Source organism: Patagioenas fasciata, chromosome 6 (assembly GCF_037038585.1).
Source record: "Patagioenas fasciata isolate bPatFas1 chromosome 6, bPatFas1.hap1, whole genome shotgun sequence".
NCBI lineage: Eukaryota > Metazoa > Chordata > Aves > Columbiformes > Columbidae > Patagioenas > Patagioenas fasciata.
Genome location: NC_092525.1, coordinates 20,512,258 through 20,539,860, shown reverse-complemented (window position 1 = coordinate 20,539,860; position 27,603 = coordinate 20,512,258). Strand labels below are relative to the sequence as shown.

Below are 27,603 nucleotides of genomic sequence, written 5' to 3'. Positions count from 1 at the left end.
TTAGCTCATCTCAAAGTATGTATCAGAATATTAGACAAATCCTAAATCCCCATTCTTACAATGTGGAATCAAAGTCAGCTAACTTCAATGGGAGATTTTCTGTTACCTTCAGAAGTTTTTACATAAGGTCCAAAACTCATAACCACTCTTAAATTATTTCTAATATTCTAATAATTCTAATCTAAACTAATAACTGCATCAATAGTCATAACTCACGGCACCAGTGGGAACTATCTTAAGGTATAAAAAGTAGTTACAGTGAAATTAAAAAATAAAATAAAATGGCATGTACAGATGGATTCCAGGTCCGTAGTTCAGATTCCAGATTTGATATAGCCCAGGATATGCAGGTCACCTCTGAAGACCTATAAAGTCAAAGGCCTATCTGTACATTTTGAAATGTTAAGTCACTGAGGTGGCTGTAACTTAGACATGTCTTGATAGGATTCAGAATACTAGTCTCAAATATCAGTGTGGTTTTACAAATACTTTCTATTTTGTGCTAAGAAGTTACATACTTGCATTACAGTGATCATAAAAATCACCTTATTTTGTAAATAAAAAGCCTCTTTCACAGTAGATCTGCAAGCAAAGACATCTGGAAATCTGTTGAGATTTGAAAACAGAAACCACATTGTCTATTTACTGAACCACATTTACAGGACATTTTAAGAAAAATCTTGCAACTCTTTCTTCAAGCCAATTCCAGTGTTATGCAAAACTCCAGACAAGTACATGAGACCCAACACAAAGCCATCACTGTCTGTCAGCAGGGAGTCAGAGACAGGAGGACAACCTTCACACACTGGAGATCCATGAACTAGCTCAGCTTCAGTGACACTAAAATCTGATAAGCTTGCATTTAAAAACTCCAGTTGTGGTAAGAATAAACTACACATAAACCCTGCTAACGGGAACCATAGAACAGTTTGGGTTGGAAGGGACTTTCACAGCTCCCCCAGTGCCACCCCTGCCACGAGCAGGGACATCTTCACCAGCTCGGCCCATCCAGCCTGGCCTGGGATGTCTCCAGGGATGGTTCATCCACCACCTCTCTGGCCAACCTGGGACAGGCTCTCACCACCCTCAGTGTAAAAGATTTCTTCCTCATGTCCTGCCTGAATCTCCCCTCTTTTAGTTTAAAACCGTCACCCCTTGTCCTGTCATAACACACCCTTTTAAAAAGTCTGTCTCCACCTTTTTTACATGCCCTTTTGAAAAGTCACAACAAGCTGCCTCAGCCTGTCCTCCCAGCAGAGCTGTTCCAGCCCCGATCATTTCTGGGGCTCTTCTGGCCCCTCTCCAACAGGTCCATGTCTGTCCTGTGCTGAAGGCTCCAGAGCTTGACACAGCAGCTTGTTTGAATGTAACCATGTCAGACCTGAGCTGGCCCAGGCTGTGAAGGGTCAGTGCTGCCAGGGCTGGAGCAGCCTCCCTGGAACCTGAGCGGTCACCCCCAGCACATGGGCTGTTCTGCTGCTGCCTGGATTTAAGTCAACTTTGGTACTGCTACAAAGGCCAGAACTGCAGCTCCACATGGTAACAAAGAGTAATTTGGATATGTTCTCGGACCACCAAGTGTGCTTATTTAACACAATGCTGAAGATGAGGAAGGGGAGACATGAGGAGTGTCCTTGGGGTGCCTGAAATTAACTGCTGGCAGACAATTATTCTCTATCAACATAAAACATTCCTAGGTAAAATTTTTTAGTGTTGATGATAACTATAACATCTCCTTTAAAATGAATTTGGGCTGTTTCGCAATAGCACAACATTGATACTTCTGATTTTCCTCCTGTTGAACTCCTGTTCTGAAAAAAGTTCAGCTCATACCCTTTCTGAAGCTTTTTTTTTTTCCCCATGTCCAACTTGAAAACCCACTTTTGGCCTCACTAAGTCTAAGATACATCTCTGTCCAAACACATCATAAGAGTCCACTCCTTTCTCACACTTCAGTCACAAAACATCTCATTTCCTTCCAAACACGCCCTTTCACAAAGTTTCTCATATCTTTTAACAGAAACAGCTTCTCAGATGCTAAACAAGAGAGACCCAACAAACAACAGCGTGGCACATGTAGGAGACAAGTAAAGCTTTTGAAAGCAAGGAGCCGCTCATGGAAATGTAGTCTCAGTTGTTAAAAACATACCAAATATAAAGAAACATTAAGCACAATCAGGTCCCACCAAAGCATGAGGCACTAATAGTAGTTTCATTTACTTAGATGCCTAGTTTTAAAATAAGAAACCTGAAACATCAGATCAGTGCATATGCACACACACTTTATAGATTTGACTAAAAGTGCAGACAAATTGACATGAGCAAAAGTGATGTCAGTTTTCACAGCAACACAGTTCCTTGAAATAAAGGAGAATTAAGGCAAACTGCTAGGGAGTGACACGATTTCGCCTTTCTGCATTTGGCAGGAACTGATACTACAGAAGAGACTTGAGATACAGCAGCAAGGTGTTACAGGGGGAAAAGCTGCTAAATGCATGCTCAAATAAAAAGCAAAATCGTATCACTGCTTCAATATATTACACATACTTCAATATATTTTTAATATATATATGCACTTCAATATATTACCTTTTTTTTTTTTCCTGTGTGTATATATACAAAAGCCTATACCTACACAAGACAGTCTTCAACTGGCAATTTGTAATTAAAAAAGCAAGGGCTCGTTAAACTAAATGCTACCAAAGAAAAGAGTTAACATGCAAATCGTCACTCAGTTTAATGTTGCTTCTGATCTGCCACAGCGTGGAACAAACAACTTCAAAACAGCTACACTGGTGCAAGGGAGCTACGCCAATTTACACTGGATCCAGGATCTGTCCCAGTGTATTGTTCCTTCATTCACTCCATTAAATCACGTTTGCCAGCAACTACATTGTACTAATGGGTGCATAAAGCTATTCTGCACCTGTCGATTGCCAAGGCATCTGTGCAAATACAATGAAGCGGAAAGAAGAGAAGCAAGGAACCCTACCAGTAAAAATAAACCTCAATCAATACAAATAAAACCTAAGCAGTTGGCATGTATGGCTGACTTCTTGCTAAGTATAAATGGTATCAAGGCACATTTTTAGCCCAATACTACCTAACGATGTTTAAATAAATCGGTTTATATCTTACCAAACAATATTATTTGTATTTAACTGTCTCAATGCAAAACTAAGTCAATCTTCAAGGGGCAAATGCTCAAGACAAATAAATATGTTGAGTTTCAGAAAATTTTCATTTTCTTTCAAGGAACTATTCTTTTCTCACTGGGTTCAGTGCTGTTTAATTTTGATGGTTTGGAGAGAATCACTAGTCCTGGTAGGAAATCTTCAGCTGTGCTTTGTGTTACTCCTATTTCTGAGACAACTGGTACAAAGCAACAGTACAAACACAAGAAGTGGAATTTCCATGAGATGTTACACTTGCATGAGTAGCTGTTATTGCCAGCTGCAGCACCCAGAATATCAATTTACTCACCACGCAAATTTTAGAGAGCATGATATCAAAGTGAAGGCAGCTTGATCATTACCCACTTGTTTTCATTTCAGAAAGCTGCCTCCCCTTACCTTCTTTAAGTATCTACTAACAGGTTTTTTTATTGCAGTTCATCTTGAAAATTAATCATCATAAATTTAAAAACATTTTCTTGCAAATCTGTCAGGTTTGTAGTGCTATTTCATTTATTATAAGACCACATGACACATCAGAGCTCTGTACTTGACATATTTTCACTTTGTTTTGATACCACATTTGAAAATTGTTCCTATCAATCTTTCACTGGAGGCAAAGCTTAACTGTCTTGTTCACTGAAACATTAAATGCCAAGTCACACAGATAAATAAAACCATTTGCAAGTTTAACATCTGCATTTGCAGATGCAAACATTTGCAAAAGTTTCCTGTCCAAAAGGTTTGTAGAAAATAAATCCACAGAAGTGAATCAAGTCCACAGTCTACCACAACCAATTATTGGTTTTGGTCATCAGATCACACTGGAAGTTAAGAGATTTCATAAACAGGCTGATCTTTAAGTAGAATTTTGAAAGTGTTTACAGTTCAAATTTCCAAAAAGTATTACAACTTACATGCACTTCCTGACTCAGCTTATGCATTATGAGCCATGATTTTTTGCATCGTTCACTAGTGAGAGTTCAAAAAAACCAAACAAACACGCCATATACTTACATTCCCCATAATGCATCATTTTCTCTCTAAAACAGTGGCAGCAAACAGGCACATCCAATACTGTATTACTTTCTTCTCTCATTCATGACGATGTCACACACAGGTTCTTTGATTCTGAAAAAGAAGCATTCCCCAGGTTCTAAGGATAGAGGTACCCCAACCAATCCATCATGCTTTGTGTGCTAATGATAGACTCATGCATAAGAGGCGCCAGGAGCAGTCAGAGGCAGCAGGCATGAAAAGGAGTGAATCAACTGTCAAGGGTTGTGATCTGAAGGACTGCAAGGTTGTGATTAGAATTTTCAATCGGGACTTCCACAATTCATCACACTGCAAGGGAATGGGGGGGACATATTTCTTCATCAGCCCTTCCTGCTACTGGCAGAGCAAGTTCCAGTGCAGTAAAAAAAAGAAATCTTAATGTCTTGCATTTATAAGCAGCTATGTTTGAATCTTCATGGAGTGGAGCGTAAAAGATTTTCTGGGACTGTATAGCTACAACTTTTTTTTCTGCATGCTCAAAACTGAAACAAGATTATTTGCAGCACAGCCTTTCAGCTGATGAAAACACAGCTCCACCTCTCTCTCTCTGCTCGTAGGTATACTCTAGACACCTGAGCAAGAAGCAGCCCCAGAAACCTTCAACTGTTGTTTTTCGAGATACAAAAAGGAATAAAACCCACCAGGAATCCATCAGAATTTGCTAACGCACTCTATGAAACTTCAGAGACTAAAAAGGAAGAGCTCTTCACACGGAAAGTATTCTCAAAATCCGCACGAAATCACCTGCAGCACGTGACATGCAGCATATATAATAGTTACATTTTCAAAATGTAAAAAGGACCAGCAAGTTGACTGATTTTTAAGTTCAGAGTAGTCAAACACATGGTCTAACTTTGTTTTTCTTATGATATTTGTTTGCCTTGGTGCTACATCTCCTGACGAACCAAAGAAAAGTCAATCCCGCAACTGACCAGCCTCACACAGGACTCGGAGCTGGGCTGGTTCCATAGCTCTGCTACAACCTTGCTTTGGAAACCAAGAGGAAGTCACAACGACTCTTCAAATGTTTGCTGCTTCTTCCCCCTTCCCCCCACTTCTTCACCTATGAAGTGTAGTAACTCTGTCTCTCTGAATATAAATACTGCAAGAACTCATCCACAAAGGAGACTGCTGCCTCAGAGAGCAAGTCTTCCAAAAAATCCCAGCCCAGCGATCCAGTCCTGGGTACCAATGACTTGACCAAAGCGTCACCAGGAGCGAGGAGTCTGTATCTCTGTATCAATGTCACTGCAGAGCCTTTGTCTCAAAATCTAGATCCAAGTGACAGCCCAGGCAGATTAGACACTTATTGAAATATATGAATGAAGCATTATTTTAAAAGGCAATTTTCATGTTAAACTATGAATAATGAACAGTAAAGACAGTTAATATTTGCATAATTAATGTTTCAGTTATTGATATTCCTTCAGAGGGTCACCAGTCTTTTTTCTCCAAGTTAATTAATTAATAAAGCAACTCCTTTTATGTAGGTAATTGCAATCACTTTAATACTCAAAGGCACGTAAGATATCTGGCACTTTTTTTTTAATGTTGCAACCCCAGTGACAGGACGATCATTTGCATAAATGTAAACACTACACAGGACCATTTAACTCCTGACTAGAAAGAAATAATTTGAAACTAACAGGAAAGAAATACCTAAATTGTGGACAAACACAGCAATATGTGCAAGACCACCTTTAGTCCTTAAATCACAGCAATCATTTTCCTTAAGGCAAATCTCAGCTTCAAGACAATACACTGCTAATGGTGCAAATCCATCCTCACGTTTAGCTAAGATTGCTCTGAGGAGACAGAATAATTTAGGAAATAATAGATGTTTATGGGAAAACAAATACAAACTAGAAAATTCTTAGCAAGCAGAAAGCTTCAAATGCTCAACATTTTACAGGTAATACAGAACCCATTTCTGCCATTGATGTGGACAATGAATAACAGAATTACCACTTTTTTATCTCATGCAATATTCTTAAACCACTATATAACTGGTACTCATCCCATTTCTGACGCTTTCTATCTACATCATGACACACTCCTGCTGAACAAGTACCTTCATGGGGCGTTGATCCTGGCTGCCCTCCTACAGCAGTGCCACACAGCTCCCCAAAACCAATTCTTTGTTGTTAAAATTTCACCTCAAATACATCTTTTATTGTGTGATTTAATAAAAAAAGAAAGGGACAGAAGATGTTGGTATCCAAGTACTGACACCACTGATGCTGGTAACTGGAGTCCCATCATTCTCAGTAGCAAACTGCTACTCTCTCTCCTATCAAGCATTCGGAGAAAGAGGTTTTGGGTTTTCTCCGTTATTTTTCCAGCACCTTGCACCACTGGGGGAAGCTGAAACGACAGAGGGTCCCAATCCACCTCCACAGTCCTAGGGAATGGGGTGGCAATACAGATAATAAACGCTATTATTTGGTTTATGCACTTCTCCGCATCATATCGGCTGCTAAAATCTTGCAAGTATTCCAGACATCATCAAGAACTACTGCAACCTGTTTTCATACTTTACAGTCTGAAATCTATTCTCCATCTGAGAGATTATAACAAAATGTGAAATAACCTAAAAATTGAAAGCCATTTCACAGAAGATGGAAATAGATACTGTAGGGAAAGCACATTCCAGATTTGTAAATACTCTTTTTAATGTAATCCTTACTCATAATCTTCCAGGGGACTATTTGGCTCTCTCTCCCAGCAAGCACACCTCACGGCATTTTTAACCGCCAGCGGTTGGTTGTGTATTCAACGGGTCATCTCGGCAAATGGTATTCAAAACATGCAGGAGTAAGGAATGCAGCCGCTAAGTAGATTATGAATAAAACACTCAGGTATTCTTTTCCACATCTCTCAGCAATTACTCACAACTGCGGAGCATAATAGAGATTTGCTTTTTCAGCGTCTCGGTTCTAAAGGATCGATGTGGTGCGGACACAGGCACTACGGGACTTAATAGCAAGTTCTAACTGTGCTTTACAAGACAAGAGTCTCCTCCACAGCTTTCTCCCAGGCATTGTGGAGCAAGCTAAATAGCTGCTATTACTCTATATTTGTGTCTTTTTGTCAAAATCATACTTAGTAAACACAAAGAACCTACAATGGATGAGAGAAGATATAAATGAAATTCTACATTAACAAAGCTCTGTTAAATCAAGTTAGCAATTTCATCTCTAGGGATAACAATTTGGCTTGCAGTGGTGAGCTAAATAATGCGATTCAGCACATTAAGAACAGATCTGTATTCAGACTGAACGGACTGTTAGCTCAGAAAAAAAAGGCAAAAGGGAAAAGAAATGCTGAAGTAGCTCCGTTTCTTGCCCACAGCACAGTTTCTCTTCTCCTTCATCTTCCAAAACTATCATGATCACACATCTATCACCGTATCTTGCATGTTCCCTGACAAAGAGACAAAATAGGCTAAAAAAAAAAAAAACAAAAGCAAAACCAAACCCTATCTTAATGCGTGTCATCAAAATAAATACCAATTCATTTGGATGCAGCACTTGTAACATGCACAAAAGTGGAGCTTCCCCCTCATCACTGCAATAGCAAGGGCTGGTTTTACCATTTCATTCTGCAAACGCCTTCCTTTCCCCACAGCGCACACAGCAGCAACCCTGGACATTTCTCCTCTGGCCATGACGCAAATCACCTTTTCTCTCTGGATTCGCGGTTTCGGCCATGCAGCTTTCCATGAGACAGAGAAAAGTTTCTCTACCGTCAGCACTGAAAGCTCCTCTCAAAGTAGTTCTGGTTTTTTATATGTAGCCACGTTTTCATAAAACTTTAGTTCACACGGTTTATGAAACTGTTTGAAAACCTCAGGATTTAGGTTTGAAAAAGAGCATGAAATGTAGGCTAGGCAATAGTTGGCCTTCTAGGGAATAGTCCGCTAAAGTAATCTCTCTTGATAGGTAAGGTTTCTTTCTTGCTGTATAGAAATGATTGTTGAGCACAGATTTTCAGTGGGCTCTGGAGGTTTTAAAGCCTTAGAAAGACCTAATTTCATTAACAACTATCTGCTTGCTTCCTCTGGATATTATATCTGTATGAGTTCAGATGGAATATAGAATTGGGCAAAAGAAATGATGATAGACCATTAGCAAAAAACTTTGGTTGAATTTCCTGTATCTTACAAATATAATCTAATGCTGTCAGGTTTGTTATTGAAATATTTATTGGTTTGACTATCTAAAAAGGATTTTTTTTCAGATTTAAAACAGCACTTCGGATAAGAAAAAAAAAATAATAATTATTATTACTAAATTGACTAACTTCAGCTGGGAAGGGGAGAGAAAAGTAAAATTAAGTGATTTCTACTGCATCAAAGTGGGCAATGAAAACTTTAATCTATCTGTTCCTATCTCAGGCTTACCTATGAATATTTTTGAAGTAGAGAGATAAAATTTCACCAATGTTTTTACTCTTATTTTTGCTCTAGGTGAGTTCTAATTCGCACTACAAAAAGGATGCATTTTCACAGATACTCATACCACCTGCCCCTTTCCAAACAGACAGGATTTATTTGTTAGCCGAGCGGTGTTCTAGTTAAAACATTCTACAATACCAACACATAAATGATCCTGAATTCAGTTTAAAACCTTGCAGCTCTATAAACTAACTGGATAGACGACATGAACTTCTCTGTTTCTGTGTTGTAATTCTTCATATAACTACTTCTGTGATGCAAACCCTGTAAGTGAAAGGATTCCAGACTCGTCCTTAGTGCACCTTTTGCAGGACATGCTGAACATCACCAGCTTCACAAAGACACCGTGGATGACAAGACACACTCCAGTGGGTTTTTTTCCTTTCTCAAGTCATATGCGTGACCTCCGCAGTTTAACTGATGACTATTCAGTGCATCAGTTACAAAGAACAGCCATTCTCATTTCCTTTACACTCCTCAAAGAAATAAATCAGTATCTTGACTGACGTAAACCCTTAACTGCCAGTCATTGTGCCGTGTCCTGTGCTGCCGCGTGGGCTCAAGAGATGCAGAGCAGCGATTAAATTGCAACATGGAGCACTGAGAGCAATAACTAAGCAGTTACAAACAAATAACACAGTTCTTCATAATTCAGTAAAATACATTATTTGATTTTCCGTGTGTTTTTGAAAGCCAGTCGAAGCAGCAGTGCTTTTTTACTAATGCAGTAACATTACTGCTTAATGGTGGAAAGCACAGGAGACCAATATATGGCCTACAAATAAGAGTAAAATGTGCAAGCTTAACAATACAAGTTTATCTTCCTTATGAATTACCTAGACAGTGTTTTTATTATATAAGATCCATTGTTTCCCGATCTGCAAATTACTTCCTGAATCTATTAACTATAATGGGAGAATTTCTTTTTCAGTCTTACTCTCTGAAGAAAAAAACCCACACAATAAATCAGTCTAAGCAGGTGAGTCTAAACTAGCAACAAGGCCAAGGTGTTTCAAGTACATAATCACTGGCTCCCTATAACACTAGAGGACTTTTTTGAGGGTGGGAGCATAGAGATGAATGGACTTAAGTGTAAATTATACAATGATAGTTCAATTCTGGAGTATTACCATGTGTGTGAGGGATTATTAAAGATCAGACAGAATTTTCCTAGCCTTACTTCAGACACCTCCAGGGAAACAAATTCTGCAGTGCTCTGTAGGAGATAAAGAACAACCTGAGTATATGAAAAGGCTCATAGATATAATTCCATTAACTACAAGCTTTCTTTGTAACTCAGATACCTTAAAGTGAACAACACTTCTATCATAGTGCTTGCATTTCATGTTTTTGAAGAATGACATTTCCACTCACTGACTTAGTACTTGCATGTCTTGAATTCTCTAGTGAAGGCCCAAGGACAGCAATATTATTTTGTTCATGTATCTTCCTCCCCCTAAACTCCAATACCACAACCCAAACTCATTTACCTAAGCAAAATGCTTCATACATACATGTATAGGAATTAAAAACACCACGATTTTGCTGAATATGAAAGACAGAATTGGAAGGACTTTTATACGCTCCTGAAAACTGAAGTCAGCAGTCAATATCAGCATTACATGGCAAAAGATACATTTACTATATTCTTGCTAATGACATACCAATTGCTATGAAAACTCTAATTAAAGTCACATTTTAATCACCACAGTGTAGTTCGGCAGAATGAGAAGTGGGAAACACATATAAAAGGCAAGGCATCTGAATCTGCCCAAGTGCTGTGACCACACATACAACGTTCCTCCTTCTTCAGAGGCTCCTCATCACTCCCCAAATGTAAGAGTTCATCAAGCTGGATTAATTTTCCAAGCTCCTCACTTTTCAAATCTTTTTCTCACCAAGGCCCAAACACCAGCATAGTTTAAATTCTGTTCTTCCCAGTCAACAGGAGTCTTGGTATCAATGACCTTTGCATTTTACCTCACAAGAGTTATCAGCTCTAACACAGGCTCTCAAAATATTCACTGTTGCTGGTGCTGATAGAACGTCAGTTTTCCTTCAGTTGTCTGAGAGAAATGACCAGACACAGAGCACCTACTGAGTACACACCCTGTATGCAATACATTTTTCCAATTACCTCTTAAATATTTGATTTGGAGGTCAGATATCTCACTGAAAAGTTGGAGCAATTTATTTAAGGTGCTGCTATGAACAGTAACATTGCTAAATAATTCCCTTTCAATAAGTTACTTATTTAAATATTCGCTACTCAAAGCTAGGGCAGGCATCACCACCTATTATTAAGGCTGCCTGGCCCTTCCCCCTCTATGACTCTCCTTTCAATTCCTTGCAACTTTGCCAGATTTTTAACTGTTCAGGCTACAATTTTACATGTCAAGTGTGTCTGCTTCAGGGTGATTTTCAGGACATGAGGGAAGAGGAATGAGTTGAATCATTTCCAAGATTCAGACTGTAAGAAAACATTGCGTTTTGATCACGTTAAATAATGATTATGAGCTTACATTTGAAAAGCTTTGTGGGTTTTGAAACTCAGGGTAAGATTTGGTCTTCATATCATGGATGTGCTTTCTTGCTCATGCACAAAGAAACCCATAGGAAGGACAAGGATATCTGGTCTTGATGATGCTCAGAGATCTCAACACAATGCGATTTGATGTTACTCTTCCTCTCCAAAACAAAAAAGGAGTTGTATTTTACTTAATATGTTAAAAGCATGACCATCCAACCATTACTGCTGTACTTCTTGTTGAATATTCTAAGCATAATAATTTCAAATACTCATTTCATTAGACAAATTTTCTAAGAAGACATAAATTAGGGCATATGGTTCATAATATTTTCACTTCCTTTCCCTGTAACCCATTTGACTAGTTTTACACTTCATCAATTTAAGCATTATTGCTAATATGTAACATTTAAACTCTGTCACAAGAGAAAAAAAAAATCCAAATGTCTAATTAGAAAGCTATGATGGTCATTTTGGAAAGCAGTGTTACATTTTGAAAGCACTGAACTCGGAAGTGAATGCAGAACTAACAGGCCTGCAGGTTTCTGTGCAGAGCAAGAGCTTTCTCACTCCCCATTTGGGTACAAGGAAAAACCAAACCCCCGGAGTACAGAATCCCTGTCTATCAGACTTACAGCTACACACAGCAGCATAAAGCGTTACATGAGAGCACGACAACATCTGTTTTACCACAGCATAAAATCGAGGGCAAGTAACTTAACTGCATCAACAAGAATAATATATGAAGATTATCTAATGGCAGGAAGAGCATCTCCGACTAACAGCAGGAAAGTTAATTGATAACATTAGTTACCACGAGAAGAGCTGTTTTCTACCCAAACTTCTGTACTGAAATGCGACAACAACCTTTCAAACATCACAAGTGCCAGAAAATCATGCAAGAACAAAACAAAAAGAAGAAATGCATGGAAAAGCTGTCACAAAACACAAAGAAGGCTGAGGTCTCCATTACAATGCATTGTCTGACTTACAATCATTGTAAAGATCTACAAGCAACAGTTTTACAAATCTTTGTGAACGTATGTGAACTCCACTTCTTCAAAATAAGCAAGATACATTTCTGTCATATGCTAAGAATTCTTCTACAGGTTGTATTAGTGTCTTAAAAGCATCGGTGATAAACCAGAATTATCACAGAAGGGGATTCAGAGTTATTATGTCAGGTTTTTGAATGCTAGAAATATGCAAGCCGTTGTACTACAAGAAGACTGGGCTGTTCAAAACCAGAATACGTAACATATTCATGTACACATGTACATGCTTCTGAAGACTTAGGTCACCTTTGAAAACACCAACAACTAAAAGGTCTCCCACTCCAGTTAATTAACAGACCATTACACTGTTTCACAGGTTACCAGTTAAATACCCAACTATTTAGTGAAGAGAAATGGAGGCACTGGGTAATAACACATCATACCTATAGCAGTGACTGTTTCTTTTCTGTACTGTGACTCCTTCCTAATCTGTTTTTCACATTATATTTTTGTAATAATATTGGGTACACTGCAGTACAGCTTCTAAGGCTGTAACAACAAAATGTAATAGGCACATTTAACTATAAAAAGGTAAACTTTGACATGTGAGACGGGAGGTGGAAGGGTCAGCAGGACTGTTTTCTGGGTGTCAAAACTCAAGACTTCACCTTGCTAAGTTTGGTATATTGTTATGAAACCGTAAGACCCCATTAGTGATTCCTACTTTTCTATAAAAGTTTTATATATCTTACAAAATACATATGTTAAATAAAGACTTTTTTCATAAGCTTTAAAATAACCTGTAAAGAAGCAGAGAGAACAAATATCCTTGAATCAATCAGCTGCACACAACCAGACTCCCACACTCACCACCATTTGGTTCTCCTGTGCTTGTTCTACACTCCACCAGTGACACCTTCTCCCTGCTCCACTCATCATTTACACAGTATTTGCTGCTCAGAACGAGTGACTGTAACTCCTCTAGCTCCAAGCTCCTTTCCTTTTCCCTGCAGACATACCGAGTTGCTCCACCGTGATTAAGAAGTTTCCCTCTCACAACACTGCACAGAGGTGTGGTAAGAATCATTACAAGTTATTACTAGCATCTCACTAAAACATTACACTAGCATTTTTAAGGAAATTTGTTTTAAAATAGCACTTTTTGACCTCTATTACAAGTTACAAGGCATTTCAGTCTCCCATGCCTACTTCTCAAGCTTTTATTACAACAGTAACACAGGCAATAGATTAACATGCAGAAGAACTTACTCTTCTCTTTGCATCATCCTTAGGAAGTGTCCTCCTATTAATTAGTTATTTGATCTCAACATATTAGAAACAGCACAAAAAACACATTGTTCTCTGTACCACTCTGTAACCTATATGCTTGTCTTCTGCTAAATGCTTCTCTTAGAAGCACTATTGTTAATTGTCAAGCATTGGAACTGTTCCTCCAGACATCATCCCCTGTACCTTCAGGACAGGGGGACATTATTTTCTCTTTTTGCAAATAAAGTACAAGCTAAAGAACATCCGAATACACAATTCATTCTATTCATCACTGCGCTCTCCCTAATGCATCCAGTGCGGCCAACTTCTTACAGGAAGTGATTGCTGAAACAATTAGGACTCTTATAAGGACTTAACAAGATTAATACACTTTCTGTCATCATGTCTGCACCTTATCTCACACAGTGATACTCAAAGGTTCAGGATGCAGTCCAGCACAGGTACATCACAAGTGGCCAAAACCTGAAGAACAACCTTTTGTAACTCTAGGCTGAACTTTTTCACATTTCATTAATGTGAAAACTAGAGAGCTATTACAAACTACTTCTATTCTTGTTGATGATAACTTAAGATTAAGTTGCTGTTTCTACCCAACACCTGCAGCGTTCATGTCTGAAACAGGAGGATCCTCAAGAGATCCTAGTTCCAATTTGTTTGCGTTTTTTCCAGTATTGTTTGAAAACACAACAGTAACCCTACACTAATCTCCTGAACGTTTTTAGTAGGCAAAAACAACGTACCTACCCTAATTTATTAGAAACTAACAATTCCTGGTGGTTTCTTGATGCCTATTTCTCCTCACAAATCAAACCCTAGACAGTCTTGGAAAAAACTAATGATAGCCTCTCTCATTAAAATATATGTCCACTTACGAAAATGAAATGCATTTGCTATCATTCCACAGAGTACTTTGCTTTTAAAAATAAATAAATAAATAAATGATCACTGCGAAGCAGCCGAAGATGGTACAGCATTAGTCCACCAAAATGAGAAAAAAGCCATAGGTAGTCCATTACAGACATTACCATTGATATTATAGCTGCTTTACTCATTGTCTATGTGCAAATTACGTACACACTTCCAGCCACAAAGAAGAAAACCAACACTGTATTCATCAAGATAATTTATTCTTGTGTCATTGGATCCACAAAACACATGACATCTACCTGTACTATTTTTCTTCTCTGTACTGTACAACTTCCCATCTCCACCAAAAAGTTCCATCTAAAAATACAGATTAGCAGAATCAATTACCCACGGTGTTTAGGGGTCATTTGCAATCTGTTCTCTGAACTAAAGATGATCTTTGCAATAAAGAACAGAGTCAGTTTCCTACACAGGCTTGAGCAATATTTCAAAGTTTGATGCGCATGAACCGCTCCCCTGGATTCCCGCTGTCTGGAAAAAGCAAAGCAACAAGAGTTCAGTGACTGAGAGTAAGATTCTTCTGACCTAAGTTTTAGCTGTCAGGACTGGGCAACATGTGTAAGCTAACGAACTAGGCTGCTTCTACAAAGAACAGTGACCGACAGAACCATCCCATGGAGAGTCCTCTCTCTGCCATCTCTTCATGTTACCCAAGAGCCCAACCGAACAAATTATGCAAGAACAAAACACAAGAAATGGTACATTCAAAAGGGACAACCACACGGAACTTGTTGAATCAACAGTCCCGCCACAAAACAACGGAGCTGCAGAGAGCTCTTTTACAAAAATCACTTGCTGATCTTTGTCAAGCCCAAAATCAGGAGTGCTGAAGTCTCAGGGCAGTTTTGTGGCTGTGGCAGAGTTATTTCGCTAGTGTTGTTTCACAGCATAAAGAGGATTCTCATGTCCTTGCCAGGATCATCCTGCACCAAAATCCAGACGCCGAAGCTTAGTACACTGGGATTCACGAAACAACAATTCTCACTTTTCTCTGAGGATCTGGATGCACCAAAATCCATTAGTATTTGCTACAAATGTAACACAGAAACAGCTGACAAGCCCTCATTTTATGTAAATCCATGTAGTTCTTATTCGAAAAAACCTTGCCAAATTTCATCAGCTGTAACCCTCACACAGCACTTCTGAATAGCTTGCTCCATCACGAGGGAGGTAAGGATCATAAAATTTGAGTGCCAGGAACAGTAAGTGAACAATCCAATTTGTTATCCTCTTTAGGACTTCTCAAACACTTTATTTCTCTTGTTTTCAGAAGGAAGAAAAATGGGACTGAATATATGAAAATTCTCACACAGGGATGGTGGATGGAAAAGTGTCCTGAAGCCATAATCTGAGATTCGATTACTTCAGTAGCCACGGAAAAAAAAAAAAAAATCATAAAATAATCTTTATTAAATTCACTGACTTTTTTTTTTTTTACTGTTTTTAAACTTGAGCAAACTGCCAACATGCTGTGTGAAGTAGCACTTCCTGTTGATTTGTTTTGTATTAATTATAGCATAATTAAAAAGAGGAGTCCTTATTGCAATCAACTACCAGGTGTTTTAAAACAATAAAAAGGGGCCTTAACACTTTCAAATCATACTGCCAGTGGCACTGTGGCACACTGAGCAAATTTAAAAACCTATGCACGGTTAAGTGAAGAAAATCTTAGCATGGGAAAATCTTCATTATGTTAAAAAAGGGAGGAAAACCCCCACCTACCAGAAATATCCTTGGTATTAGTCTTATAGCTGCTACAGTAAAGACATGAACACCTAACAGGTCATCTAAACATGCCATTAAAAGGTTTGAACTTGCTAATATGCCTTAGAGCTTGAAGAAAACTGACATAAAAGGCAGTAATGGTGAAACTAACTTAAGTGTGTATTTTGTTACATGAAGGAAAGAAAGGCAGAAGTGAAATATTAATAAAATATTCACTGCATTGACTGTTGCTGAACTAAATATCAGTACAATTTCATGAATATCAGCTGGACTGCATTAAAGTTTAAAAGAGTTTTGTTTTGTTTTTTCCTAATTACCTTTATGCTGGGCTTAATCATGTAGCTAGTTGGAAATTCCAGCCGTGACTCCTCTATTGCAGCAATGCAGTGAAGTCCAGGCTACCCACACACTACCAGCCCATCGCCCTCAACTTCCAGAGCCGGCAAAGATTGAAACAAAAGCAAATTACAATACGTAAAAATCATTTGACTGGTAAAGGTTATACAAGGAAATCAAAAAGAGGATAAAACTGAAATTCTTCACGCTAACTACCTGTTAAAAATACCCATCATCATAAATACAGTTTTTCTTTCCTCCCATCAACACTGACATGTTACTGCAAGAGAGAATTAAAGGAAAGGTATGAACTCAATAAGGGGAGAATTCAAGTGACCTACTACATGTTAATCTGGAAAAAAGCACATGCCAATTGAACTGTTGTGGCCATTCTCCGGGCAGAGACTGACAGGTCCTGGAAACGCTGTCAAATTACTAACACACTGTCTGCTGCTGCCTGAGCCGCGGATCCTGCCGGCTTCGATCTCTTCATTCTGCCCTGATCTCTGGAACTACTTGAGGCACCTGAATAAATCCAATAAAGGTTAAGCAAGTTGAAGTGCTCTTTTCCTTTGCTGTTTTAGCATAGTTTATTAAGGGCTGCATCTCAAGTAACCATGGATGGAAATTAAAATATTTTTTTTGTACGGTGTACAGAGATCACACACATTTTTCCCCCAGTCACTTCAAGTACTGAAAAAAAAAATTATAATCCTTTAGGTTGGGAAATTATTAATATGGTGCCTGCTATTCTTTGGGTAGTCAATCTGTCAGTAGGTTAGAAAACTCTTATGTAAAAGAAAAATAAGTGTGTATCGCATCAATTGAGTTCCCAGTAATTAAAGTTCTTCATTTTCAAATGGGCAGACCTTCAGTCTTTGTATTTCCAAATTCCAAAAGCGAAGCTAAAATGTCAATAATCTCATTTAAACATTTCAACTGATTGATAAAACTATTTTTGGTAGGTACAACTAAGCCATATGTTTAAGAAGCTACTTTACACCATGCATTAGAGAGTCAACTTTTAACCAACAACAGTTGATGTGAGTGCACTACAAAACCAGACAACCAGGTATCATAAAAAAGAAACTTTTCCCATAACTTGAATATGGTAACACTGCAGAAACTTTTAAACTTCTTGTGCTTATTGAAAAGTGTTCCTTTCAAAACATTTAGTACTATTTAGAAGTTATACCAACTGATATTCTTAATACCCACTATTGTTCAGTATGCATGTTTCTTCCATTTAAAAAAAATATTTTGAAGTTTTGTAATTGATCATTCTCAGACTATGGATCTTCCTAGTTAAGTATGTTGTAAATCTTCAAGACACCTAGAAAACTGCAGCAATGTGACACGGCGGGAATTAGGAAAGTATCTATGAAGGAACCTCTTGGTATCGAGTATCGTGTACACAGACTAACAATGCTATATAGTGCGTTATTCTGTTCTTTTCTTGTGTTGACCGCACACAGTCCAAGAAAAGTGTAATCTTATACAATTTGTTCCACAGCTGGAAAAGCACTAAGACCTCTATTATTTTGCAAAGACCTAAAACAAGAGTCACCTGGTGGCTATCAAACCTATTAACTTGTTAATCACTCCCCAATGCAAAAGGAGTGTTTATGCTCAGCTGTCCTACAATGTGAGCGGAGGTGAAAATCTCTAAATGGAAAGCCAAGAAGTTTTAAACACTACAGTTTAAAACAGAGGAGGAGATACACTTTTAAGCAAAAAAGGCAACTCTTGTCAAAAGAGATTAAGCAAAACCTCCCTGAATAACACCAAATAAGAGTCCTACAGCTGGGATACCTACCCTAAAAGCAAAGAACTGGTGCTACAATCCTGAGTTTCTGCCAACCCACAACTCTAATAAGCTTTCCTAGAATAAAACTGTGCAGGCTTAAAAAGTTATTTTCCAGAACACGAACATACATAGGCCGACTGATACACTTCAGAGTGTATCTTGGGACCTAACACAGATAGGCTGACAGGTCCCACCACCTACAGAATAACACCAAAAAAGGGATTTGCACACCAGGAATTGCCAGGATGTTCATCAGCTCCCAATTAGCTTCAAAGCACGCTGGCCCCAACAAATACATTCAGTACCACTTATCATGAGCAACCCTGCAAAGATGAAATGCAGCCATCACCCACAGCAAAGCACACCTACCAGTATCCCTATCACACAGATAACAAAGACATTTATACTGCATTTTGCTACAAAAAGTTTTTCGGGGAGGATTCCAGCTCCATCTTTAATAATAATGGGGAGACTTTGTATTAGAGGACTCTTGATTACCCTCAGTACTAAACAATGACACACTCACATTCAGGTATAATTCTAGCAGCCTTAGTATTATGTCTTGATTGTCTCCATTTTCACAAATGTCCTCTAAATGTAATTTTCCAGTAACTACTCACTGAGGAAAAGCACCCCCTAAAACCACAGAGACATTGCCTAACGTCTAGATCTGAAGTTTTTGCAAGACAGCAATATGCCTGCTAAAGGAAAACAAAATGGCAAGCACATGTGTATGATAGGATTATTTCATTCAATACAATATAAATTAGGTCAGACTACTCTTTGGAGAATTCTGTGTCAGGAACTAGGTGGTCCACTAAATTTCTATTCATTTGCCTTCAGGCTTGGGGAATTGCAAAGAATCTCAAGAAACTGATGTTCTTCTACTCACAAGAGTAATCACTATTTGGGGGGAGGGTGGGTGGGAAATCTCTCAGTGTAACCAATTGACAGTATCAGGAAACCGGAAGAAATCTTTATATAATAAAAAGAGCAGCTAATAAACCTTTTCATATATATAAATATGTAACACATACATACACGTATCCATACACAGAGATACACAAAATGCAATACAAGAAAAACCCAGCAAGAGCTTTTGTGTACTTTGGTATTATACTGCCCTGTTTGTTTACATTGTATATATCCTTAAGAAATGTACCAATTTATACACCTTCATTAAACCAACAGTAAAGGAATGACAAGAGAAGCACTACCCATAAAAAGTATAAAGTATTATGGGTGGGATACTCTGCCCTGAGTCTGCTCCCGGGCAGGCTTCCCCAGCTCAGGAACACTGTGTCTATAAAAGCTTACCCACAGTCACCATCCTTTCTGATTCCATAAGCAGCTAAAGCAAATCTTCCCACCTTCAAGGGCCACCACACTATGCCAACTGCTTCACGTACCTAAGAATTTATCCACGGTGGATGGATCTGGTTAGGAGATGCAGCTGAGTCTAATGAGCCAAGTCTTCAAGAGCTGCATTGCCCACAGCTGGGGACAGAAGAGCCATCAGCACCCGCACGGGCACATGACGGGTCACCCCAGGGTATGAGCTTCGCCCTCACCCCTCAAAAAGCAACGCAGCGATCAAGAGACAAAGCTGACAGGTCTCCCTCTGATCCAGTTCTTCAAAATGTCACACATCTAGAACCAGATCCACCAGCGAAAACAGGCAGCACAGACCCCGCAGTAACCAGCAAGGCTCACGCTGGCAGATTCTGACAGAAGATTTGTGCGTGCGACTGAGCTTCTGAAAGTTCAGACAGACGGCTGGGGTTGGAAGGGACCCCTGGAGATCACCTCGTCTAACATACCTGCTAAGGCAGGTTCACCTACAGGAAACTGCACAGGAAAAGAAAAGGACTCTTCAATTTATACAAGTTATTACAATGTTCGTTGCTTAAACAACTGAAAGCTCTTTCCAAACAGAAGAATGGGAAGTTTCATTCTGCACAGTTAAAACCAATGAACACTTATACCTGAACACCTGAAAATGTGTTTGATGGCTTTCTAAGATTCCATACAAAAGTGAGGATGCATACAGCAACACAGTTACCTTCTCTGTAACTCACAATATTGGGTTTTTCACCTTTTCCAAGCTGTGACAATTCTGCTGTCTTTAAAGAGAAATGGAAGATTGATTCATGGATGAAATTCTTAAACCACCACCATGAAATGTAATTTTGCTGTAGCTAGACTGGGCAAAATCCAGTGCCAAGGGCAAAATACTGAGTTGCAGGTTCTCTGCGTGACAACTCGAAGTATGAAAATGTTTAAATCTGATTAATTACTTAGAATATATACTTTTCATTCTACTGTATCAAAATACTCATAACAAAACAGTGCAGCTGATGAAGTCAAGCACTCACAAAGGCTGGCAAATTTGCAGAACAGCACTTGAGGTTCAGATTAGTAAAAGCCTAATGAATATCTACTCTAATACCCATGTAATTGCATAGAATACATTTGCAAGTGGTACAATTAAAAAAAAATAATAATGAAAGAAAAGAATAAAACACTGGCACAATTAAGTCCTGACTCTGATTTTACTGTCAGTCTAAGAGACTTAAGAGACAACCTGGAAGAATGAAGATCGCAGTTTAACCCCAAGAAAGGAAGAATTGCAATAAATATTTCAATTCTCTCCCAGATCACAATGTGTTTCAATCTTGCACTTTAAGTACCAGTGGCAACATACTCAATTTCATCATTTTTGTCCCCGATGCCAAAACTGTTTTCACGTTTTAGCAGAGGATTGCTTTATCAGAAGTGTCCACCCTTCCTGCACAGGGTATGAGGAGCTGGGTGCCCAGCACAGCCTCCTGGAAAACTTTCTTGGAACTACATACGTAACCCTCCTGCTGCTGCACTACACGTTGCAAGGCTTTCCACCTCCTTTTAGGAGCCAGCACCTGGCAACCCTGTGCCTCATCTTCCTACCCCTAAAAAAACAGGGTAGTGCATGACTTATTGTATCTCACAAACCCACCAGGCAGATAAATGCATTAAAAATTGAACTAGTACTGTAAGAATGAAGCCACAGAAGGGTTAAAGTAAGCACGGCTGAAATAATTCCAAATAGTACAGGACATATGAGAGACCATGTAATAAAATATAGTGATCCAGCAATTCTGATTAATTTTGCAAGAATGCTTGGGTAGTGTTTATAAAAAGCAAGTAATGACCTTGACTAAACATTGACTTCAACAGTTAACTTTAATCATCAAGATCTTCACTAAATATTAACTGGGAAAGTTAATTTAAACTATAAAGTTCAGAAAATCTTGGTGCACCTTCCTAGTATTTGCTATCACTTTAAAATGTACACACAATTGTAAAAATAGAGGTTCTCCCACCTAACCAATATTTAACTGGGTAGCTTGGCTGTTGCTAAATTCAATGCAGGTATCTTGCAAAATTTGAAATCTGAAATATTTAAAAGAAAACTGGCCTGTTACGGATGAGAAGGAAATGTCAATCTTCCTGTTTTTCTTGAGCAAGGACTTCTAAAAAGTATTTAAAAAGAATCACAAGGTTCACAATCTAAAGTTATTTTGATACATATATGCAGGGGTCTTCCAGTTCATATGAAAAAAACCCTGTTCCTTGTCCAAAGAACGAAGCAGAGTCCACCAGGACAACGTGCTTATTCTAGTACCTCTAATTTTGAAGGCCTAGTAGCAGCTACTTCAAGTCTACATCCTCCACTACTGGTGTCACTTCATCTTGTGAGGGCAGGGGTCAAAGGACAGATACAGGGTCTTTCACTAGCTGAAAATCAATTTCAATCCTCCTAAGATGAAACCACTGATGTGTGCAGTCACTGAAGTCCCAAAGGTAATCCTACAAGAAAACATGATAGTCTCCTCCATCATGGCGCGGAGGTGCTGTGAAAGTGCAGCAAAATCACCTATGAGGTACAGTCCAAGATCAGCACCTATATCAAAACACTCCAAACAATAAATCTGAACTTCTAAACCAATATGAAAAGTGCATTTTAAATGTGTAATGAAACAAACTGGTACTGACAAAGGGGCAAGGAATCTTATGTTTCAGGAAAGTGCTACGTGACTAAAAAAATAAACAATGACTCTGAATCCAGCACTAATTCCACCTACAGTTTCACTTCAAGAGTTTGAAAGTGCCTTTTTGCTTTGTGCTTTAATTCCTTTTTTAATATATCAGCTGCCTTTAGCACACTCCATGAAAAACAGCCTAAGAGCAGATACAAAAGAGAGAAATCTCAGATACAAGGAGAAATATAAAACTAACTGGTGAAAACTTGTTCTTTCATTATTTTTGAGTATCCTAGTAAGGAGCAGATTGATCCTGGCATGGGGGGTAGGGAGGGAGGGAGGGAGAGTGAAAGAACAATAAACAATACAATCATCAGTAGTGTAACACAGAGCTCTGTCTTGCAACGGAAACATACTGTGAAACAGCTTGCGAGATAAGCTTCATCAACGATAAGTAATTTTTATTCCGTTTGAGTGGTTGGAAACAATAAACATGATTAAATGCTTCAGACATGCATTCAGAATTTAGACAAATGGCAAAGAGTCCCAAGGACTTTGTTTTTAAAGCTACTTTGGAGGAAGACCTAAGAATTTAACGGGTTTGAAACGTACAATAAAACAGAAGTTCACAGCGAAATAAAAAACTTCCTATTCATCTGCGAGCTCTACCACTGTCCCAAACAGAAACAAGCTCTGTTCTTTAGTGAATACTGGTCCCAGTTCCCTACCTCACCGCTTTACCATTCATACAGGCATTTCAATGTGCCAGTCAGGAGTATGAGCTCCCACGGTGTGAAACACCCCGCAAAACACAAAAGAAAGAGGTGGCTCTGGCTCCTGGAGAGTTCACAGTCCTGTCCCGACAGTCCTTGTAGGATCTGTCACGACTATCTTGTTCCCCTGAGCCCTGCGTGCTTCTTCCTCAGACGGCAGCCGAGGAGCAAATGAATTTTGAATTTTAATTCAGGGGTCTCTGTTAAGACGTTCCTGGTGACTCAGCCATTCACAAACCCACAAAAAAAGGTACCAAAACCACTTTGTTTTTTGTTTGCTTTTGTTTTTTTTCACAAAGTAAGAACCGTAAAGGTGAGGTACAGGAACCCACAGCCGCCCGTAAAGCAGCTGTTCACACCCACTTCTTGGCCGCAGGGAGGGCGAAGGTCCGGGGTGCCTCTCGCCGCGGACCGGACGGCGGCTCCTGGGGAGAGTGCCAGCCCACGCACCGCCCAAGGGCTCCCCCGCTCGGGAGGACGAGCTCGTCTCCCTCCAGCCCCGCTCGGCCAGCGGCCCCTCAGCTCCAGGCGCCATTTCCCGCCGCTCCTCCGCGCGGCGTCTCCCGCCCTTGCTGCACCTTCCCGGAGAAGGCAGCGCCGGCGCAGCCGAACCGCCGCCGGGCTCCGCGCTCGGGGGCCGGGCCCACTGCCCATCGACCCTGACAGGCAGCGGGGGGCGCCTCCCCCACGGCCGCGACGAAGGATATGGGACACAGTGCGGGCAACGGGGCGATCGGCGCTTCCAGCTGGCGGGCAGCAGCGGCTGAAGCCACTGAGAGCGACGCGGAGCGGCGCACGCCCAGCCCGGGGACACCCGTGAAGCAGCCCCGGGGACCCCCGGGGGCGGCGCGGCTCTCACGGCCGGGGGATCGCGGCAATGGAAATCCCACAGCCGTGTCTGTAGGTCCCTTCTGAATTTCATTTCCCTGTCCCCCGCTCCTGGGGACGGTGCGTCCCGGCTGGCGAGGGGTGAGAGGCGCCGCAGCTACCCTGCGACTCGGCTGGGAAAGCCGCGCACCCCGCTCCCCTCAAATCCGGCAAGTTCCCGGGACTCGCAGGAGATTTCAGCCCTTTCCCTCCTCCGGGTGACGGAAGAGTGCTGGGGGGAGGACAGGCAAAAAAAAAAAAAACACAGAAATAAAAAACACCACCACCAAACTTCCTTCGGAGAGCAGCTGGCCTCCCGTGCCCGCTGCGGGGAGAGGGGTCCCCCCCTGCGGTGTCCGCCACCGGGACACCCCGGGGCGCAGCCGCCGGTTCCGCTCGCACCCCCCGAGGACGGACATCTCCCCTCCCCGGCCGCCAAAGAGAGAATGGAGCCGGCGCCCTCACCTGCCCCAGCGAGCCCTCTCCTCCTGGCATTCCTCTGCTCCCCATCGTGGGCGCAGCAGCTGCTGTTATTCCTTAGGATACACATGGCTCGTCCATGCTGGGAGAGCCGCCTTCCCGCGTTGCCTGCCCTCTCCGGCCCTCGCCAGTACGGCGCTGAGGCCAGAGGGAGGGGAAAGAAGGAGGTGTGTGGCGGAGGAAAGCTGCTGATGAGGGGTCGGTCTCCTCCTCCTCCTCCTCTCCCAGGGCTGGGGGTCTCGGCGCCGTTGGTGCAGCTGAGCACGGAGGAGGACGGCGGGAGGGGAGGGGAAGGGGGCTCGCTGGGCTCTCAGGACGGGGGGGGACAACCTGTCACTCGCCTCTGGGGCAGCCCTCGTGTGACGGAGCGGCTGGCAGCCCCGCCGTCCGGCTCCCGCATCCCCGCGCTCAAGCCGCGACCAGGACAACGGTGATGGAGCGGCGTCGGTAAACGGGGCTGCCCCGTGGCGCGGAGGAGCGCCAGGAGGCCGGCCGGTCAGTCAGGGCGGCCCGGTGGCCCCTGCCCACGCGTGGAACACCCGGCCACGGCGCCGCGAACGCCGTCTCCCCGCCCCGGCCCCTCCTCGCCGCCGCGAGGCTCCGTGCCCGGGCTGGGGGTTCACGGCCCGTGTGCTGCACACCGAGGCGGGGGGAGGGGGTCCGGCGGCTCCACCGCTACGAGTGTGGTGTTTTTCTCATGGCTTCTCTCAGTCACCCATGAAAATTTAATGAGGCATTTAGGGCTGTTACCTTCAGAGTCAATGGAGGAAGCACATTTAGCCTAATGCACTCGCTGCTGAGCCAATACGTCTATTGCAGGCAGATCAGAAGTCGTGGAGAGACTCTCCTTTCAACACAAAATTCACGACCCATTAAACTTATTCTGTGATAACAGCTTCTTTACAAACGGAGACCCACAGAAAACAGGGGTTGTCATGCACTTCCTGAAAGGATTTACATACAGAAGAGAAGTACATTCGCGAGGTTATTGCTATTCCACTGGTATTATCTCCAATCATGGCATAAAAGCAGCTCTGCTTTAGCTAACTGAGGTAAATGACTGAAAGAAAAGCTCTTTGCAGCCTCCAGATAGATCTAATTCACCTCTCAGGTATGAGTGGCAGCGTCTCCTTTGGCTAGCAGAGAGGAGGGCTCAAACCATCACAGACATCCAATCTGATCAGAAATTACGAGCAAGATATTACCCTGGGCACACAAATACCTAACTGCTGATGTGCACTCTTCAAGATGACAGTCAAGGAGTGATCACCAAGATGCTCACAAGGTACAAAGATGTCTACAGGTTATTTTACCTCCACGTGACAGGCAGGAGATCTGAACCAATGTGGCAAGATGCTTAACAGGGCAGGGAGCGCCGGTCCCAGAGTGGAGGGAAAGGCTGAGCAAACAGATTGATCGAAAGCGCATGCAGAGAGCCGGTAACATTATCAAATATTTTCAATTCCGTATCCCTCAATTATTCTTTCCACAGCACACTAAGTATTAAACATAAAAGATAAAGTCACCTAATAACAGTTGTGACATAACAAAAATGCAATTCAAGAAGTAGTTGATAGAATGGAGACTGTTACTATTGTCCTGCTTTCCATTTCTTACAGAAATGAAAGGCAGGATTATCAATGGAACCCACTAATTCTAATGTGGATTAAAAAAAAATAAGTCCTAGTAGTAAACCTAATTGTAGCCATATTTCCTGTCGGTGAGAACTTTACTGTCTTGAAAAGACAAAGAACTTAAGAAAAAATGAAGTAACAGAAGTCAGCTTTCCTTTAGGAAATGACAGACAGCATCCTCCAGATGACATGTGGCTATGCTTGTCTGTAAGTATCAAGTCCAATAAAATGCTGGTGATCCTTAGTCCCCAAAAGGCGTATTTTTTTGTTGGGCAAACAGTAAATCAACTGCACTACACCTTCGCCCATTACACTGTAAGTTGCATTTTCTATGTTTGTGGCCTCCCTGAAGGTCCTGCAGTGTACAGGAAGGATGCTACCTGTTGACTGAGAAGGAACCTTGAATGAGTGTAAACTTCCTTCCCATTTCTAAAATTTATGGATGCAAGTCACACTTGCTAACAATATTTTTTAGATATAAAAGACTCTACTAGCTCACAGCTTGTAATATGCATGCAAATGAACTTGTAATTATACTATGCAATTTTCTACTTTAAAAAAAAAAGTGAAAATAGAACAGACCTGAAGAGCAATATGAACTGCAGTTCTTCATTGTGTTCCTTATACAGGAACATTATACAGGAGTTGCCATAAGCAATCTGCTCTGTTTTAATGTAAAATACTCCTTAGGCCATAACTTTGCAACACAAATTCTCACGAGAACATTTATATGGTCACAGTTCCTCCTCTCTAGTGAAAAACATGACCAAGAAGCAAAGGAGAAAGAAAAGCGGTCTGATGATCAGCATAGCCTTCTTTTGTCTTTATCTGTAAAGCTTATTTAAACTCAGCATTGCTATATTTTCCTTTCTGATGACATACTGTACCATCACAGACTAAGTGATAAACCATTAAGAGTTACATATTAAGAACTATGGGGCAAAGATGCCATTTCCACTAACCACTGACCAGATGGAGAAGCCGAAGATAATTCTCTAAACTATTTTTCCAATGTGTTAAATAGATACCTCTGCAGCACTCAGTCCCTTAGTACTTGCTAAAATAACTGAAAGGAACGTAGTATCAACTGAAAGGAAAGTAGTATCATCTTCTTAGTTCTTGATGAGATTTGAGCTAACAAAACAATGATCATAAGCTATTTAAGTGTTCCGGTGCACATTAGTTGAGATAGGGATGAATTCAATGTTACAACCAAGAGCGCCGCATAAATTGGTTAAAAAATTGCCTCGAAATAACATTAAAATATCCACTACTGATACCTGCACAGCTGGATTTTAAGTCATTTGTTATACTACTCAATTTACAATAAGAACTGCAGTTGCTAGTAAACTGCTGTAGGAAGTACCCCACAGAGCAAAAATACGAGATAATTCACAGGATAATTATTGACAGTGAATTCACTGATAATTCACAGTTGAGTTTTCTGACTCCCTAGGAAAAGCTGGTTTCCTTGCAGAGCAGACCCAAATGAGGAGTATTTGCTGAAAGATGGATATTCAGAGCTTCTCTTC

At 40.8% G+C, this 27,603-nt stretch overlaps 1 protein-coding gene across 12 annotated transcripts in view; it reads right to left on the bottom strand.

The window, feature by feature from the left end:
- DAB1 (DAB adaptor protein 1) overlaps positions 1 to 27,603 on the bottom strand; it is a 436,704-nt gene that overhangs the window by 130,379 nt on the left and 278,722 nt on the right. For 8 of the 12 annotated variants that reach the window (XM_071810189.1, XM_071810180.1, XM_071810190.1 and 5 more), the window contains exon 1: positions 24,423 to 24,555. The exons of 2 other annotated variants lie outside the window; for them this stretch is intronic. The gene's annotated coding sequence lies outside the window, so the exon portion shown is untranslated. Of the gene's footprint in view, positions 1 to 4,190; positions 4,305 to 24,422; positions 24,556 to 27,603 lie in introns of those variants that run through there. 2 more of the 12 variants (XM_071810185.1, XM_071810183.1) reach the window with 2 other exon arrangements.